Source organism: Gavialis gangeticus, unplaced genomic scaffold (assembly GCF_001723915.1).
Source record: "Gavialis gangeticus isolate Ggan-Ray unplaced genomic scaffold, GavGan_comp1, whole genome shotgun sequence".
In the NCBI taxonomy this organism is placed as follows: domain Eukaryota; kingdom Metazoa; phylum Chordata; order Crocodylia; family Gavialidae; genus Gavialis; species Gavialis gangeticus.
In genome coordinates, this window is record NW_017728992.1 from 107,168,617 (window position 1) to 107,181,948 (window position 13,332).

At 46.0% G+C, this 13,332-nt stretch overlaps 1 long non-coding RNA gene across 1 annotated transcript in view; it reads left to right on the forward strand.

Annotated features, from left to right (window-relative positions):
• Nucleotides 1-6,708: 6,708 nt before the first annotated feature.
• The window catches only part of LOC109304111, a 10,917-nt gene continuing 4,293 nt past the window's right edge, over nucleotides 6,709-13,332 (forward strand). Inside the window, exon 1 of the long non-coding RNA XR_002099295.1 lies at nucleotides 6,709-6,813. This is a non-coding gene — a long non-coding RNA (uncharacterized LOC109304111). The remainder of the gene's footprint in view (nucleotides 6,814-13,332) is intronic.

The following is a 13,332-nucleotide window of genomic DNA, read 5'->3' on the forward strand; positions in this document are numbered from 1 at the left end:
CCTTGCTGGGGTCGTTTGACCCTAGTACTCTTTCCTGCCGTGGCAGGGGTTCAGACTTGATGATTTGCTCAGGGCCCTTCCAACCCTACTGACTATGAAACTATACACTTTTCATCAACTTAGGGGGAGAAGAGGGCAAAAAAACCAGGGTATTGGAAGTTGCCTTTACCCCATGTGTGGCAGCTGCCCCAGGGGCCTGACTGCATCAAGGTTGTTGCTTGTCGCCATGTTAGTCTAAGAACATAGGCAGACAAGGTTCTTTGGGTAAACATGATATCTTTTATTAGACCAACTAAATAGTTGGAAAAAATTGTAATTTGCAAGCTTTCGGGCACAAACACCCTACTTCAGGCATCTATGCAATATGGCTTCTAATCTACCTAGGAGAGCACCCAGGCCAACAACAGGCTCTCTCCAATGCCTGAAGAAGGGTGTTTGTTCCCAAAAGCTTATGAAGAACAATTTTTCCAACTATTTAGTTGGTCTAATAAAAGATATCACGTTAACCCGAAGAACCTTGTCTGGCTGCATCATTACATCTCTGATCCATGGCAACTCCTGTGTTAGATATGCCAAGGAACATACACTCCACCAAGTTTTAGGCCTGTGCAGAATGTAACCCTTCTGCAATAGAGACAAAGTTGAAGGCAGACTGACTTTTTGTGGAGTAGCACACCTGTGTGTTAACCCATGTTTAAGGCTTCTGGCAAAGCTACTGTTGACTGTGTTAAAATGAGTTGGAGTACCGTGATGACTGTTGAAATAATAACAGGTCCTGTCCCACGATCAGAATAATAAAATGTCAGGCTATTTGTCTAATTTGAGCCCAAGCCTGCAAACATTTCTTAGAGCAAGTACTTATATTAGTAAGTCCTTTGCCCAAAAATAGGTGATTGCACTTTCAAATGCTTAGTTAGGTGTCAGCGTAGCAATTTGGTTAAGTTTAATGGGATGATTCATATTCTGTATTGTGATTAAATGGTTAAAATCCTGAAACTTCATGTTACAAAAATATTGTAGTACCTGTTGTCTTGTACATTGAACCCAGAGCTTTTATTTTGATACTTAACTAGTAGGCAACATTGTATGAGATAAGTAGGAGCTTGTTCACAGCTTAAGGCAGATATCGTAGGATGTTTTTCTTGTTCTGCCAGTTTTTGGTGGGTTTTTTTGTTTTTTGGGTTTTTTTGCCTGTCAGTGTATTCCTTGTTCTTTGGGCTTCTTAGTTTGCTTTTTCTTTTATTTTTTCTTCCTTCAATTCATTTTCCTTTCAGTTCCTTCATGATACTTCTCATTTCAAATATAGTCTGTAATAAAAATTTACAGGACTAGCTCCTATTTCTCTTCTCTGTAAGCTGTAGCCTGATGCTATCACTATGTTATTTATTCTTCTCCTTCCCCATTTTCAACACTCTTCCACCATGTCCATCTGCCCAGTCTCAATTGCTTCAAAACTCTTATAAAAGTTCTAATCCTAGCATTCCACTCCACTGAACACATACTTCTAACTGTATAAATAGATAAACTCAAAACAATAATTCAAGTCCTAATTTTTTAAAATGTGCAATAATAGATTCATAGATTATTTTCATTGTGTATGTATGTCCATATATAGTCAGTCTCACAAGCACCCATGTCACGAGTTTTGTCTGTCAGCAGCTAGAGGTGCAGAGTCCCAGAACTCAGAACCCCTGCACCAATCTCCTCAACAGCTGGCAGGCATCGTGGCTGCAGCAGGGGCTACCATCCCTGCAGCCTTCACTCTGCTGCACCTTAACACACACAGTGTCACCCATGTCACAAGTTTTGCTTGTCCGCAGCTTGAGGTGCAGTTCTCCCCAAACCCCTGCACTGATCTTCTTGAAACTTGGCAGGCTTTGTGGCCACACCAGGAGCCACCATCCCTGTAGTTTTCACCCTCCTATAATGTAACGCATAGATGTGACATGAGTTTTGCTTTCAGGAATTTGGAGTGCAGTTCCCCCCAACACCCTGCACCAATCTTCTTGAAACTTATCAGGCTTTGTGGCCTCACCAGGGGCTACTACGCCTGCAGTTTTTACCCCCCTGTGATCCAACACATACACATGACATCAGTTTTTCTTTCATGAATTTGGGGTGCAGTTCCCCCTGAGCCCCTGCACTGATCTTCTTGAACCTTGGCAGGTTTGATGCTCTCCACAGAAACTACAATCTCTACAAATTTCATCCAAATCACACAAAACACAACAAAGTTATAGATATGTCATTGATTCCCCATTATATCCTATGGCTGTATCTCCGAAGCAGTTCCGAAGCTTTTCTGAAGCACTTTGGGAGCTCCAGACCACTTTGGAAAGCCTAACAAAGCCAACGCTTTAATCCGGATATGCTGCTTCGGATGCTTCGACGTCCAAAGCTTCTCCAGATCCGAAGCTCTGTCCAAAGCCTCGCACAGACCTATTGGTTAGCGAGATTACATGAAATACCTGGCCATTTTAATACACTTGCTTCTAGTTAATTCCAAGCATACTTAAAGGCATTGCTTTTAACCAGTAAAGGCCTATATAATTGGATATCTGGTAAGGCTGTGTGAAGTTTTGAGTGCTGATTCGATTCGGAGGAGATTCAGCCCAATTTGGCAGTCAAATCTCCGAATCCAGATCAAATCAGGACCAATTAAAAGGTCCAAATCAATTTGAAGCTCTCCAAATCACTTCGGAAAAGATTCAGTGGGCTTCAGAGATTGGAGCAGGTCCCAGTGGCTGCCGCTGGGAACTAGACCCAGACTCCATGCTGATAAGTAGCGGGCGGGGAATGGGAGGCTGGAGAAGTGGGGAGGGGACCATGGGGGTACCCCTACCAGACCGCATTTCCTGCCTGCTCCCCCAGCCCCCTTGAGCTCCCCCAACCCTCGCCCACTCTCCCAGTGCCCCTCCCCCCGACGTGGCTGCCCTGCCGAGCCCCAGCTCCTGGCTCTTTAAAAAAAAGGCCCTACTCACCAGCTCCTGCCAGACGGGGGGTGGGGGGCAATCCCCACTGCCCCCCACTGCCTCACACTGCCCAACCCCACTCACTCCCAGGAGCCAGTGAGTGGGGGCTTTTTTTTTCAAAGAGCTGGGAGCTGGGGCTGGGGCTGGGCAGGGCAGCCATTGGAGGGGCTGGGAGAGTGGGCAGGGGTCGGGGGGCTCATGGCAGAGCCCCCAAAATGGCATGGGGCAGTGTGGGGCAGTAGGAATTGCCCCCCCCACCTGGCAGCAGCCAGTGAGTGAATCGGATCACTGTACCCCAAATCGGCCAAATCCAAATCTGAAGCAAATACTAGCCGCTTCGCACAGACCTAATATCTGTCTACTTTAGGGGTTGCCTTTGTATGTATGCACCATTGCAATACCTTTGATCAGTTGGCATACTTATGTTGAAAATTACCTGATATGTGTTCTTGAGGGCTGGAGGCAGGAACTCAAAATGTGGGACAAGCTATAGTGTTTTGTTCCATGTTTTCTGGTCACAGAGCCCCTGTAAATAGCAACAAAAGGCCCACCTCAGTGCAAGACAAGTAACAGTGGTGACATGCAGAGAGTGCACAGGGGTGCACATGCACCCCCTGAGAGCACCGGTGCACCTTCTATCAGGCCACGCTCCCCACTCAGGCAACAGGCAGAGGGGCAGGCAGGAGTGCCGGTGCCCCCCCTGCAAGTGCCAGCCAGAGAGTGCGAGCACTGTGGCGCTCCCAGAAGTGGCTGCAGCCACTTCCAGAAGCAGCCACAGCGATCAGCCACCTCACGAGCAGCCATGGGAGTACTCCCCCATCCGGTCAGTGGGATTGGTTGCGGGAGGACACCTCCCCTGGTCACTGACTAGTTGGGGGAGCACGTACCCCCCCCCCCAACTAAGGTGGTACCAGTTGCCCATGATAAGTCACCTGAATATATATAAGGCCAGTGGTGTAACTCCTACACTACTTCCTACTTGCTGGTGGCATAGAAGGACATGATATTGGAAAAGGGGATGTTTCCTGTTCTTCACCAATAATCTCTTAATCCATAGGCTCCATCAGACATGATCTAATTCTGCATCCTGGATGCTTAAAGTTGCTTAGACCAACACACCATCAAGGACGGACTGAAAAAGCACAGAAGTCATCTTTTCATCTGCTTTCCAGAGGTGTTCTGTGCAGTCCATTACTCTAGTAAGCAGGGTCCTAAACTAAGTGTTTGCAGTGCAGAGACACTAGCTCTGAAACATGCTCCTTTGGTGGACTACCCCACCCATATTGACTGATCTTCAGAATATGGGTCAAGACACACATTTTTTGTCAAGCATCAGATCATTAGCTATTCTATTTATTGTGGGGAGTTAATATATAAGATTTTCTTCATTTAGGTCAGGCATACAGATGCCATATAAAAGGTGCATAAACAATAAAAAAGAATGACCCTACCTAAAAAACTACTAGCACTTAAATCTCTGCCTTCCTTAATTATTAATCCATCAAAGGGGATCGCATGGAGCTTGTATTTAATTGCAGGAATAATTATACTCTAAAGGCCTAAAGCTTCAGACATTACTCATTCCTACATGTCAGCTTGAATAACACTGAAGAATATGGCCTGATACCTTTATAATGTTTGCTTTGGCAAATCAAAAACCCATTCAAAAAGTATATACAATTTCATATTTCACAATAATTTTTAAAAATTGTGCTTTATTTACGTTTTAAGTTATAACTTATATCTAAAACATCATACTCTAACATAATTTGACTAGCTTGTTTTGTTTTTATTCAGCGATTTACATCAACGTGCTAATATAAAAATAATTATGTCACAATTAAAAGGTGCACTGTTTAAGGTGTGAACATGCCTTTCATCATAGCAAAACTTGATTTTCACTTGATTCTTTTGGAAATATGAGATCATTACAGGTATATGCTTCATTGTGCTCATGCATTCAAACTCTAGATAATGGCTTTTTGCCAATATAATTTAAAATGTTTGCTTTCAAAATATAAAAGAAAATCTAATTACATGTTATTTTAAATGAATACTGCATATTTTATTTATAAAATTTGAAATACATTCTTTTTATCTAGATTTTAAAATACAGTTATTGTATCTAACCACTATACAAAATGCCCACTTAAGGCAAGGTCCTGAGAAAAGGTCCGGATAAACTTGACATCATTCATGAAAGGTCAACTTACTGAGAATACAGGGCCAGTTGGAGAGGTGAATGCTGGAATGAAGGAAACTCTATAAAATACCTGTATCCAGTCCTAGATATCAGAAGTTTCCTAGTTCACAGGTAGCAATTAGAGTAGGGGAACAGTTTTTTCAGGTAGCCAGCATCCAACTATTTAGGGTTTCACAGAACTGTCACTGGGATGGAAACAGGAAATCAGTGCAGTCCAGGAATTAGAATGCATCCTATGGTTAATATTATCAAGCAGGTGAGCAATCCTCTGTATTAGCTGTAGCCTCTGCGCCATGTTCAAGGGTAGCTACAGCTATAATCCAGTTAGGAAACTGTGAGAGCATGAATAACTGTGGGAAGGTATACAAGAAAAGTAAATAACACAGCTGAAAAACAAAGTGTTTTGGCTGCTGCTACCACCTGCAAATCTAAAAGCAAGCAGGGATCAAAAAGTATCAATGCATTATGAGTTTCTGGGACACATTCCATTCCCAGTTTGACTCCCAGACACTAGCATCACCTCCATCTTGGAGGTTTGATGCAGACAAGTTGGAGAGAGTCCAGCGGAAGGTAACAAAAATGGTTCAGGGACTAGGGCACATGTCTTATGAGGAGAGGATGAGGGAACTGGGCTTATTTATTCTGCAGAACAGAAGACTGAGAGGAGCTTTAATAGCAGCCTTTAACTACCTGGAGGGTGGTTCCAAAGAGGATGGAGCTAGACTCAGTGGTGACAGATGAGAGAACATGGAGCAATGGTCTTAACCTGCAGCAGGAAGTTTAGGTTGGATATTAAGAGAAAATTTTTCACTAGGAGGGTGGAAAAGCACCAAAACAGGTTACCCAGAGCTGGTAGAATCTCCATCCTTGGATATTTTTTTAGGTCCAGCTTGACAAAGCTCTGGGTGGAATGATCTAGTTGGGGACAGTCCTGTTTTGAGCAGGGCGTTGGACTAGATTACCTCCTGAGGTCCCTTCCAACCCAAATTTCTATGATTCTATGATCTTGTATGACTTACATACTTAAATACATCATTCAAGATTTTTAATTTTTACCATATTCAAAAGAAACCTGATATGTGCCCACTACTAGAAGGAAGTTATGAATAAAAAAGAATAGCTCTGATTAGGCAAATGCTGACTTGAAAAAAAGGAAATAACGTTTTCTATAACTTTGAATGATATTAAAGTTGTTTCCTCACAATTTTGTCAAAAATGTCACCCAAAACCCAGAAGGATTAAAGTCACAGAAGTACCATGACAAAGGTTTGCTTTTCTGAAGCTGGGATTAACCCAAAAATTGGTGTCCTGTATTACCAATCTCCCCTAAAAACAGATGTAATAGTTCTCTTATTTGCCAAGGAATGACAGAGAGGTCCATCCTGCAACTCCCTTAATACCTCTAGAATGAAACAGAGAAGACATTTAGTTTTTCTCCTACAAAAGTGGAAATCCTAGTCCAAATTTGATCAGTATTTTTCTGTGAATTATGAATATCAGCAATGATATTGACACATAGTCATTGTTACAGGTTTGTAAGGTGCCCCAGGGACATGGGCAGGCTGAGAGTGACCAAACAGCTGAAGGGTGGATTGAGGCCAGTGGTGCCCAGGAGGGACCTACCATCTACTGAACAGAGTAAGGCTCACTCTAGGACTCTTGAGGCAGCCTCCCTTTCAACCCAATATGTACATCAAGGCTTGGTGGGTGGGATAGAGGGGAGGGTTACCTAGAGGTGAGAGTGGGGGTATGGGTTACGGGGCCATCAGAGGGCATCACAGCTGCCCCTAGGATCTCAACTGGTTACAGTGTGGCATACAGCAGAACTGGAAAGGGACAGACAGCACAGTAGTGGATAGGGCAGGAGGCAGAAAGCAGAACAGCTGATTAGGCAGGAAGCATAGGGCTGGATCAGACAGGGGAAAGGGACTGGAATGGTATTTGGGGAAGGTACAAGACTAGTTTGTTGCATGACTGCCAAAAAGGTTGCCCCCCTACTGTGCTAGAAGGTCACAGCAAAAAATAAAAAAGAAAAATATGCCAGATCAGAACAGAAGCTAAAGGCACTTCAATATATATACAGAGAGAGAGAGACTACTATGAAAAGCACTATATATAAAAACAATATTCACAAATGTAGCTTAGCAAGTAAACCAATCAAAACCTTTCACTACAGTGAATAATGTGTTGGTATTCCATGCAATCAAGGTAAACTATACAGAGTACACCACAGTGGTGTGTTTTTTTTCTCCTGTGATTTTTTCCATATGAAGGAATTATTTAAACCATATTTTTACTGTAGCAATATCTCTTAGATTTACATAACCAAAAGAGCCATGAATCAGACACCTTATGTTTTCATATAAACAAGAAAAAACTATTTGATTATATCCTGAAAACATTACACTTGGATGTTATGAAAAGCGAATACCAGAAGGATAGCAGATTGGATTACAGAGACAAGGAAAAGAGTACTGGCAAATCTGTCAAATGACATTGCTACTGTATTTAGTAGAGGGGATGGTACTACTATACATCACAGTACTAATTAGTTATATGCAGTAGTTGGATTTATTCATATATGGAAACAACATAAAGTTGATAAGATCATTTGATTCTCAAAGCAATGTTAAATCAACACTATTTAAATCACGCTACAGATGAATGTGATAAGCTGGTGTACACAAACTTCTTGAGAAGCATGCTACTTGAGAAAAATTTGGCAAGATTTCTTCATGAAATCAAACAGGTTCCTGTTGTATTTGGCAATCAATACAAATCTCCTCTTCTCCTTGTACTCAACATCATACAAATATGTTCACTCAAGGATATTTATCAAGAGGATGTTTTAAAAAAAATGTGATTTAATATGTCATCCAGCCTGTAAACAGCATAAACCCAAAGAACTCTGAAATTGTTTCCTTAAATAGGAATAGGACATAGGAAGTAGGCAGTAATAGGACATGGGAAATAGAGAGGATCTCTGTAGTAGTGAGAACATAATAATGTTAGAAGTGTCCCTTGATGGTTAGAAAAGCAGTATGAAGTGGGATTCAGCAAAGGTTTTTCCTGAGTCCGGTACTTTTTAGTTCTTTTATCAATTACTGGGGCCAGGTACAACCATTACACATGAACTGGTATAAGTGATCAGAGCCAGTCTACACCCCTAACCGAACAGAAGGTTAGCATACATAGACTGGTTTAAAAATGGCATAATCTGGTCTAAGATAGACCTGAATCAATGTGGTATCAGACATAAGAAATTTGAGTTAGACTGTGTGGCAGGGCACTAGGTGTGCCTGCCACTTTAAGGCCCTGGAGCTGGCAGCCTCCAGGTGCCTAATGAGGGCAGCCATTTTAGGCTCAGCGCTGCCTATATAAACAAGGCAGTTTGGCTGCTGGAGGGTAGGAGCTTTAGGGCTGCTGAGTTTCATCTGGAAGTAAGGGAAGAGCTGTAGGGGATGGTAGGAGGCTTCTGGTCCTGGGTACAACTGGAACCTGCACCCTGCCAGGAGTGGGTGGCCTGGTGGGGCTCCCAGTGGTGCGGGAGCCCCCAGGAAATGCCAGGCCAGTGATCACCCCGGTGAAAGGCGGGTCAGGGTGCCTTAACCCCTAGCCCTCACCTTAGGGTGGGTTGCGTTCCATCGGAGGTAGTTGTGGGGGTGCAAGCCCTGAGGAGGAGAGCTGGAGGCCAGGTGTGGCCAAGGCCACCTGAGCCCTGTGGGGGTTCTAGACCCCAAGGAGGGGAGTTGGGGCCAGGCATGGCTATGGCCACTTGAGCCCACCTGTGGAGGGAAGCCCTGAGCCCCCAGTGTGAGGGGGGCAGTATGGGGAGCCCTGTGAAGGGAAAGGGGGCTCAGCCAGAGGCAAAAAGCTGAGTCCTGACCCCAGTAAGTCTTCCAATGTGGGGAGGCAGAGTTTGGGTCGAATATAACACCAGTAGTAGTAACATGACCTGCTTCCCGGGGGGGAGTGAGAGTCCCCTGTGAGACCTTGAGGTCCCAGTCGTGGTATGAGGTAAGCCCAGCTCCCCATGTCTGTGGAGGAGAACCCAGAGAGGGGGACCCTGGGAAAAGAGTACGGGTCATACCTCAAGGCCTGCCAGAGCTTCCCTTGACTGGCCCAGGCGGGTGCCAGGACCAGGAGAGTCAGAAGGGCAAGGAGGCCCACCGAGAGGGACGCCCAACAGTCAGGGGCCTGGGGTCCCAACTGGCCTGGAGGTGGGCCGGGGCTAGTGTGAGCCGAAGGTCCCAGTGAGGGGACTGCACCCGAAGGGGAACTGGTGGCAGAAAGAGAGATGGCCTAGTATGACGGCGGCAGAGTCTGCCTGAAGGGAGGAACTCAGGTGGGTTCCTACAGCAGGATTCTGGTGCCCATCGTGGAGTACTGGCGCATTTGAAAACATCATGCTGTCATCTGCGAGACTTGGGCTGCAGTGTAGGGGAGGAATGGAGCTGCAGATAGTGCCCCCTAGCAGCGGGGCAGTAAATGGGCAGCCTTCCACCTAATTACATCTATTAATTAATCAATTAAGACCAAGGCATGGCGGGCCAGAAGGCAGGCAGTTAACCCAAGAACAGGTGGGCGAGCCATGCAGAGATAGGCCCTGGTAGGCCTCCTGTTACAGACTGCTTTATTGAACTTCTGTACAAGATTCCGACAGTGGAACTGAGTGTACACTTTCAGCTGCAAATGGCACCAAGCTGGTTGAGCAGTAGGCAATTTAAGAGGAGAGGATTAGGATTCAAAATGGCCTTCATGAGTCGGAAAAATGGTGTGAAATAGGATGACATTCAAAACTACTACGTTTAGGAAAAACATGTACAATACTGTATGGGGAATGGCTGGTTAAGCTGCTGTACTGCAGCTTAGGGTCTTAGTGGATTACAAGCTAAATATAAATAAAGTGTAATATTATTTTACCTTATTGATATATATTAATAGGGGAGTTGTATGGAAGTAATGGGAAGTGATTCTTTCACTGCTCACATAGAAGACTGCACCCAGCTTTGGGCATCACATTTTAAGAAAGATATGGGCAAAATGGTAAGAGTTGAGAAGAAAGCAACAAAAATGTTTAATATCTTTGAACAAAGCATATGAAGAAAAGTTGGAAGAACTTCTACATTTCATTTTAGAGAAGAGAAAAATGAGGAGGGTTTGATAAGTCTTTCAATACAAAAAAGACTTTTTGCCATTGAGTTGTCTTCTGTGTCCACTGATGAAAGGCAAGACATAACAGTTTTAAATTCCAATAGAGAGCTGATTATTAAGAGAAAAGTACATACTGGAAGGGGTCATAGAGAGTCTGTTACTGGCAGTTTTTAAGTACAGATTAGGTAAATATTTATCTGGGTGGGATAGGTTTAGACAGAAATGACCTTGCAATGAGCAGGGGTTGTAGATGACCTCTTGAGGTCCCCTTCAGTTCTATTTCTCTATTTTCCAGATGAAGCAAAGTAATGTTGAAGGTCAGAGAAAAGAAAGGAGAGACAGAATCAAAAGCTGTGAAACCCAAATTCTGTCATTCAGGTTCTGAAAAGGAGCTAGGTTCTTTAAATAGTGCATAATTCTAATTCAGTGATTCTCAACCCTGTTAAACCCCTGGCACCAGTCAAAAAAATACCAGTTCTTCACTTTCACACATGTTTTTATTGGGAAAATAATAGAACTATTCTTCTATGGAGAGGTGGTGGAAGCTCGATCCTTGGAGGTTTTCAAAACCTGGCTAGACAAAGCCTTGGCTGCGTTGATCTAATTGGGGATGGTCCTGCTTTGAGCAGGGGGTTGGATTAGATGACCTCCTGAGGTCTCTTCCAACCCCAACTTTCTATAATTCTGTGCTTGCAAAGAATTTGCAAGGACCACAACAGGCAGAATGTTTTTGACACTAAGGTATTCCTATTTGAAAATTCTGGGTTTATTTTGTGAATAATGTGTAGGTGTTTTTCACAGCTAAGAACACTAATATTGCACGGCACCCTGTAGTATCCTTTAAAAGATCTCATGGTGTGTGTGGAAGGGCACCATAGGTTCCTGTCAATTTAAGGGCCTGAAGCTAGCACCTGACAGGTGCCTGATGAGAGCAGCCATTTTGGACCTAGGGCTGCCTATATAAACAGGGCAGTTTTGCTGCTGGAAGCCAGGCAACAACATTGCCTGCCTGCAGGTATCATCTGGAGGTAAGGGAGGAGCTGTAGGGGAGGGTCAGGAGGCTCCTGGTCCTGGGCATGACCTAAAACTGCACCCTGCTGGGAGTGGGTGGCCTGGTAGGGCTTTCAGTGGTACAGGAGCCCCCAGGAAATACCAGGCCAGTTATCACCCCAGTGCAAGGTGGGTAGGGGTGCCTTAACCCTAGCCCTCACCTTTTGGGTGGATTTGCATACCATCGGAGGTAGTTGCAGGGGTGCAAGCCCCAAGGAGAAGAGGGGAGCCAGGCATGGCTATAGCCACCTGAACCCTGTGGGGATGTGAGACCCTGAGAGGGAAAGTTGGGGCCAGGCACGGCTGTGGCCCCCTGAGCCCACCGGGGAGTAAACTCTGTGGCCCCCCAGTGAGGGGGCAGTCTGGAGCCCCAAGGGAGAGGGGGCAGAAATTAGGACCCCAGTGAGGGGCATAGCCCCAATGAAGGGGGCCAACATCTGTAGCCCCAAGGGAGGGGCAGGGTTGTGGAACCCCAGTGAAGGGGTAGCCCCAGTAAAGGGGGCTGAGATCAGTAGGCCCAAGTTAGGTGTAGTGTGCTAGCCCCAGTGAGGGGGTAGCTCCTAATAAGGGGTAGAAATCTGAAGCCCCAAGTGAGGGGGGGCAATGTGGAGACCCAGGCAAGGGGAATAGGCCCAGGAAGTCTTCAGACACCTGAGGCCAAGGTTTGGGCCAGGGGCTGAGTGAACGGGGGGCTTAGCCCCAGAGCAAGAGAGGTGAGTCCTGACCCTGGTAGGTCCCCCACTGCTGGGAGGCAGAGTGTGGATCAAATGTAACATCCATAGTAGCACCACAACCTGGTGCCCCAGGAGGGGAGTAAGAGTCCCCTGTGAGACCCTGGGGAACCAGTCATGGTGTGAGGTACCCCAGCTCCCCACATCCAGGAAAGGGGACCTGGAGAGAGTCTGGGGCTAGTGAGGCTGGAGGTGCCTCCTCAACTGGTCCATGCTGGGGACAGGACCAAGAAGGTCAAAAGGGCCAGGCATCCACCATGAGGGGCACCTAGAGTTGTGGGCGTGGGACCCTGCCTGGCCTTTGAGGTGAGGCCAGGGCCTGTGTATGGCCAAAGGTCTTGAGTGGGGACCATGCCCGAGAGGGGAGCCAGCGACGAGGATCTCGGCACCCCGGATGAAGGCAGCGTAGGCCACTGGAGCAGAGGGATCGAAGGAGGGTCCTGTCAAGAGGATTCTGGAGCCTAGTGTGGGGCTGGTGTGACCATTAACATGTGGAGGCCATCTGCGAGGCTTGGGTCACGGTGTAGTATGGAGCCACGGACACCCCCTATATCAGGGTGCAAAGAAAAATGGGCAGCCTCCCGCCTTATTTAACAGCTTATTAATTTTCCAGCAAGTCGTGGCAGCCGAGACAGGCAGGAGGTGTGCCCAGAGGCAAGTGGGAGGCTGGCGACGGCTGGCGTGAAAGAAGCCCACTTTACCACAGTGTGCCAGAGTCCCATAGCAGCCTGGTTCAGAATCACCATCCTAATCATTTTAAGTGTAACTTTATAAGCTATCAGCGGCTTGATGTACCCGAAATGAAAATATGGAAATATGTGGAACCCTAGTGAAGGGGTAGCCCCAGTGAAGGGGGCTGAGATCAGTAGCCCCAAGTTAGGTGTAGTGTGCTAGCCCCAGTGAGGGGGTAGCCCCTAGTAAGGGGTAGAAATCTGAAGCCCCAAGTGAGGGGGGGCAATGTGGAGACCCAGGGAGGAAAAAATGAAAAAAGGGAGGAAGGAGGACCCGGGAAACTATAGGCCAGTTAGTCTTACTTTGATCCTAGGCAAGCTGTTTGAGAAAATAATTCTGGCACACATCCAGGAGGGGCCAGCAGGGGACTGCATGCTTAGGGGCAACCAACGCGGGTTCATCAGTGGCAGGTCCTGTCAGACCAACCTGGTGGCCTTCTACGATCAGATCACCAGATCATTAGATGCAGGGGTAGCAGTGGACATAGTCT